We start from the raw sequence: 6,643 nt of genomic DNA on the forward strand, positions 1-6,643 counted from the left end.
AGACTTATTGTTCATCCCTTAAAGCATTAACAGAGCATGAACTCTTTTTAGAAAAACATTAGTAATTAGTAAAAAAAATTCTCTGTACCTTATAAATTGAAGACAACACTTTTTCTGTGTCCGGCTTTTATCAGGTCCTGATAAAACTGTGAATTTGTGTTTTTGCACAAAACACAAATTTCCTGTAGATATAGATAAACCATTGTTATAAAAAAACTATGCCAAAATATATAAGATACTGACAGATCACGCTCATTGCATGACACTCGTCACATATATCTCGATCGCGTAATATATACGCAACTTTAATATGAAATGAAAAACAGACATAGTAAAAATATTCTCTGTACCTTAAATTGAAGACAAACTTTTTCCTTTATATCCGATCTCGATAACAAATTTACATCAGAAGAGGATGAAGGATACAATCGAAGGTAAATCACCTGTAGATAAACCATTGTTATAAAAAAGCAACGCAAATGACAGACACTCGTTACATATCTCGGTCGCGTAAAATATACGTAACTGTAATAATAATGCGAAACGAATTTCGATGTCCGCCACGAAAATGAATAACGATGTTTTATATTTCTGTAGAGAAAGGATTTTATATTTCTGAAGAGAAAGGATAAAAGCATTAAAAATACTTTCAAATAATAGAAATGTACACTATTATCACAATTATATCACAAATAAAATACAGTCTCGATTTTCTCATAAGAGTGTTAATAATGAGTCTTCATCGGTGAACAAAAGCCACTATGATAAACAAACTTTTTTTATGTCATATTAGATCAGGTTTTTTCCGACAGGAGGCGACCGAGAAATTTTGAATAAGTGAGAGGGAAATACTACACTCCAATTCTGAGATCGGTATTACTGATGTTTTCGGTAACGATATATTAATCGGTATTACTAATCGGTAATGATAATGCTGAGATCGGTATTATACTGATGTTTTCGGTTATATATATTAATAATGAGTTTTCATCGGTGAACAAAAGCTACTATCATGAACAAACTTTTTTCATGTCATATTAGGTCAGGTTTTTTCCGACAGGAGGCGACCGAGAAATTTTGAATTAGTGAGAGAGAAATACTACACTCCAATCCTGAGATCGGTATTACTGATGTTTTCGGTAATGATATATATATTAATAATGAGTTTTCATCGGTGAACAAAAGCCACTATCATGAACAAACTTTTTTCATATCATATTAGGTCAGGTTTTTTCCGACAGGAGGCGACCGAGAAATTTTGAATTAGTGAGAGGGAAATACTACACTCCAATCCTGAGATCGGTATTACTGATGTTTTCGGTATAATGATAATCAGGTTGAATAAAAAAATAACGAACATGTTGTTATTAACGAATAGTTGGAATCAGTGGTTAATTGAAATTAGTTTTAAAATAAAAATGTATTTTCGAACAGTCGCGTCTACATTGGGATAGTTGGAATGGTTATTACAAAATCATTCGTATGCTAATAAATTGTAATCGAAAGATATTCGTTTGGTGGTGATAAAAATTTAGTCTAAAACGTTAGTTGCAGTTGCTTTATCGATCTAAGCGCTCACTCGACAATAATGATAAATACCCTAGGTAGGTATATATCCAAAGCAAGATTGCGATATAATGATAATGATGTTTTCGGTAATAATATATATTAATAATGAACTTTCATCGGTGAACAAAAGCTACTATCATGAACAAACTTTTTTCATGTCATATTAAGTCAGGTTTTTTCCGACAGGAGGCGACCGAGAAATTTTGAATTAGTGAGAGGGAAATACTACACTCCAATCCTGAGATCGGTATTACTGATGTTTTCGGTATAATGATAATCAGGTTGAATAAAAAAATAACGAACATGTTGTCATTAACGAATAGTTGAAATCAGTGGTTAAAAAATAAAAATTTATTTTCTAACAGTCGCGTCTACATTGGGATGGTTGGAATGGTTATTACAAAATCATTCGTATGCTAATAAATTGTAATCGAAAGATATTCGTTTGGTAGTGATAGGAATTTAGTCTAAAACGTTAGTTGCAGTTGATTTATCGATCTAAGCGCTCACTCGATGATAATGATAATATACCCTAGGTAGGTATATATCCAAAACAAGATTGCGAAACGAAGAGAAGAAAGTGAGTGAGCGAAGAGAGGTACACAGTGTGCAAGATTGTAAGAAAGGATGCCAATGATTTTATAAAATAGTGCAAGAAAGTGCGAAAGAAAGCGGAAGGATGCAAGAGAGAGTGAGAGAACGTGAAAGAAATATGAAAAAGAGCGAGAGAGTGTGAAAGAGTGCAGTTTAGATGTAGATTCCGAGTGCAACCTTATGCGTGGGAGTGAAAGAGCGTACAAGAGTTCACGAAATAAAACGACAAAATGCAAGAAGATACGCGAGAATGCGAAAGAGAATACGAAAAGATCTGCGCGGGTACACGGGGATGAGGAAAGTGTGGGAGAGCGCAATAGAATGCGAGGGGTAGCTAGAGTGCGAATGAGAGTGCGAGATAGAAAGAGAGAGAGAGACATGCTCGATACCTCTCATCGAGTGAGCGCTTAGATCGATATAATTAACTGCAACTAACGTTTTAGACTAAATTCCTATCACCACCAAACGAATGTCTTTCGATTACAATTTATTAGCATACGAATGATTTTGTAATAACCATTCCGACCATCCCAATGTAGACGTGACTGTTCGAAAATATTTTTTTATTCTAAACTAATTTCAATTAACCACTGATTCCAACTATTCGTTAATAACAACATGTTCGTTATTTTTTTATTTAATCTGAGTTACCCACACCCCTACCGTTTTTTCTTATCTTTAATAGGTAGGGTCTGAACAGGCTCAAAATAGCTTGTTTTCATAACCCCGGGTTATATGTTAACGGTTATGATTCTCAACAAGTGTTGCAGCGCGTCATTTAAATTATGATGTAAAATATTTTATGAATAAAGTAACCAGTGATCGAGAGAAGTACTTATTTATTATAATTATATACTAAACTATCATTTTGATTGTTTACGACCACGGAAAAGTTCTATATCGATTGAGCACTTAATTCAATCGTACATGCAAGCCGTCGCTAGGAATAATAATTTGATGATCGTAATGTTTCCACAATATAGGAGAGCTAGATATAGCATGATTGATCAATCCGATTATTTTCGATAAAGCTACCATCTGTCGGTAACAAGTGGTCAGAGCGCGGCAGGGGTTCCCCGCTTTCTCTTTGTCACATTTCCTATTTCACGATTCTTTATTGATAGTTTGTTCGCTTGACATAAAAAAATTCCCTTAAACAAAAGGATTATTTTTTATCTAAAACTACTTTCACTTATGGCCGTTTTTTCCGAAGTACTTCAAACTCCGTTCAGATTTGTTCATATAGTTTTGACATAGGATGAACCAAGCTTAAACTTAGATTAATACTGTGCTACGTTTATCTCAATTGTTTAAGATCTGTTTATCTCAATTGTTTTCTTAATTGTTGTAAGAGAAACCTTACTCGACAAAATGAGTTTTCATTCATCTAAAACGACTTTCACCTAATTCGTAACGTTCTCGATTGTTCAAGATAAATGTAACGATTAATTCAGAACGTTTATCTCGATTGCTCAAGATAAATGTAACGATAACGCTTGATATTGAAAATGCCACCTGGTGAGAAAAAATTTTCAAACTCGCATTTCCATCTTGATGGGTCACACTCCAGCGTTTCATTTCCATTCTACCTCTCATCATCAACAGACGTATATACCAGTAAGTAGCGTTCGTTGTTTCTATTTAATGGATAATAATTATAAAATCTATTGTAGTGATCGAATTAATCGTTTAATTACAGAAAAAAAATCGCTGGAATGGACGTCGATGGCGAGCTTCGGGCTCATAATAATGAGAACGGCGATAATCAGCCACGAGGCAATGACGATCCGCACCAACAAGGAGGGCCGCCAGAAAATGGCGATCAGATCGGCGAGCAGCAACATCGACCGCAACAAGCCAGCGAGAGCCAGAGAAAAAGTAAGTTAGAGGTTGATAATGATAATTGAAAGTCCGTCAAGATGTCCGTTTGTTTCACAGTTTGTCATTTTTTATTCCAGAACGGGGCACACGAGCGGGATGGCGGGCCCGCGAGGCCAAAAAAATTGATTTCATTGCACGTTTGAATGAGCGGACGGGACAAATCATCGCCGATCGCTATTGGCGGAATTGGCGAGGTGGTCGTGGCAGCCGAAGTCGTCGTGGATGAGTGGTATATATATATGATGACAAGAAATTAAAAAATATATCTGTTGGTTTTTCATTCATATGATTGTTTTTATTTCTTTTCATTTGTTTCAGAATCATTATGAATGGGTTTCAATCTACTTCATTATTTTTATGTTTATTTATGAATAATAAAAAAATCATATAAAATAAAAATATTAAATGAAAATTACAATGCTCCTGTGTTTTTTTAAAATTATTTATGCATATAATGTGTTGACCGAATCGGTAATTAAAATAAGAGGCAAAAATTGCTTAATGTTTCTATCGGGTACGTTGTTTACACTATCCTTTTATTATTCCCACAGCAAGAGGAAAAAAATGAAATTTTTTATTTTCAATATTGACTGAAGTAAAAAACATTCAGTCCAGTTACACATTCCACAAGCTCTATAGTCCAAAATGTAGAAACTTTTTTTTCATGAAAAATAGAAAACTGAACCCTAAAAAGAATTTATCACTAAGGTCGATTTATCCCATAAATAGAAAATTTCGAAATTTTTTTTTCGGAAATCAGAAAACAATAGAAAAAGGAAAAATTCGCGAATTTTGGGTTTAGATTTTTCTTCATATCATATACAGCAGTTTTTGTGTGAAATTTAAAAATTTCATACGTTTATGAAATTACAGTTACAGACGAAATCAACAAGTTTTTGAAGATGTTTGGTCCACAGTTGAGAAATTTTGTTTTCGATCTCATCGAGAACTCTTTTCAAAATCTCGACTTCCGTGTTGACGAACAAATTTTTAACGCGAGCGTAATCGTTTATGCCGAGATTAACGATTTATATTTTTCTCGAGCTTGGCAGGCATGCAAAATAGAAATCGATAACGTTGCATCAAAGCGAGTGAACTTCTCGTCGAATCTTCACGGTCTCTGCGTACCAAACCTCCTCAAAAAGCTTGTTCGCCTTTGTCATTGATATTTTTATAGCAGATTCCAATTTATCCCTGGGATTATTCCCAAACTTTCTCACGTCCGAGTCGAACTGCTCTTTCAGAAGTACAATCGTTTCCAATTACTCCATCACTCCTCCGACGTTTGCCTGCAATCAATTTTAAAACTACCCAATTAATTTTCAATGAAAAGAGCAACAATTTTTTCCACTTCAATTCCCATTTACTTAGGTTCAGAAAAGATAATTACCTTTCTTCTGAGAGTTTACTTTGCACCACAAATATTTGTTTTTCTGTGTCGACTGACACGTGCAGTTGTCCGTCGAAATAATTTTGCCTCAATCTCCATAAATCTGGCAATTGCTCCGCCACGACGTCCCCCAAAGCCTCAATGCGTTGTACATGCGCGGGCACGTTGTAATATGCGCTCTCGTCACCTGCTGCTCCGGAACCATCCGAACTGAGAAAATCCTGCACGCAACGTTTAATGTTTTTTTTCTAGATAGGCTGCGTGGGAAACTGCAATTTGGGAAACGAAAATCTGTCAATTATCGGTATTTTTTAAATTTTAGACATAAACTGATTCTAATTCACAAAATTCATTTTTCGAGAATTATTTGAAATAAATTAGCAATTGCATCCCAAGCCGGTTCGCCACTAGCTTCGAGATTAACGAGATTTCTAATAATAATTTTTTTCTTACTTTCAAGTGCAAAGGGAGTTTCCTCGGGTTTTTTTTCTGAATATTTGGTCCGCAGTTGAGAAATTTTGTTTTCGATCTCATCGAGAACTCTTTTCAAAAACTCGACTTCCGTGTTGACGAACAAATTTTTAACGCGAGCGTAATCGTTTATGCCGAGATTAACGATTTATATTTTTCTCGAGCTTGGCAGGCATGCAAAATAGAAATCGCTAACGTTGCATCAAAGCGAGTGAACTTCTCGTCGAATCTTCACGGTCTCTGCGTACCAAACATCCTCAAAAAGCTTGTTCGCCTTTGTCATTGATATTTTTATAGCAGATTCCAATTTATCCCTTGGATTATTCCCAAACTTTCTCACGTCCGAGTCGAACTGCTCTTTCAGAAGTACAATCGTTTCCAATTACTCCATCACTGCTCCGACGTTTGCCTGCAATCAATTTTAAAACTACCCAATTAATTTTCAATGAAAAGAGCAACAATTTTTTCCACTTCAATTCCCATTTACTTAGGCTCAGAAAAGATAATTACCTTTCTTCTGAGAGTTTACTTTGCACCACAAATATTTGTTTTTCTGTGTCGACTGACACGTGCAATTGTCCGTCGAAATAATTTTGCCCCAATCTCCATAAATCTGGCAATTGCTCCGCCACGACGTCCCCCAAAGCCTCAATGCATTGCACATGCGCGGGCACGTTGTAAAATGCGCTCTCGTCACCTGCTGCTCCGGAACCATCCGAACTAAGAAAATCCTGCACG

The 6,643-nt window shown here is 35.5% G+C and overlaps 1 long non-coding RNA gene across 1 annotated transcript; it reads left to right on the forward strand.

Annotated features, from left to right (window-relative positions):
- Positions 1-3,675: 3,675 nt before the first annotated feature.
- On the forward strand, positions 3,676-4,265 carry LOC122412251 (uncharacterized). Its single transcript, XR_006261315.1, has 3 exons — positions 3,676-3,780; positions 3,863-4,041; positions 4,122-4,265. It is a non-coding gene; the product is annotated as an uncharacterized lncRNA (long non-coding RNA).
- Positions 4,266-6,643: the final 2,378 nt, after the last annotated feature.

Source organism: Venturia canescens, chromosome 6 (genome assembly GCF_019457755.1).
Source record: "Venturia canescens isolate UGA chromosome 6, ASM1945775v1, whole genome shotgun sequence".
Classification (NCBI taxonomy): Eukaryota; Metazoa; Arthropoda; class Insecta; order Hymenoptera; family Ichneumonidae; genus Venturia; species Venturia canescens.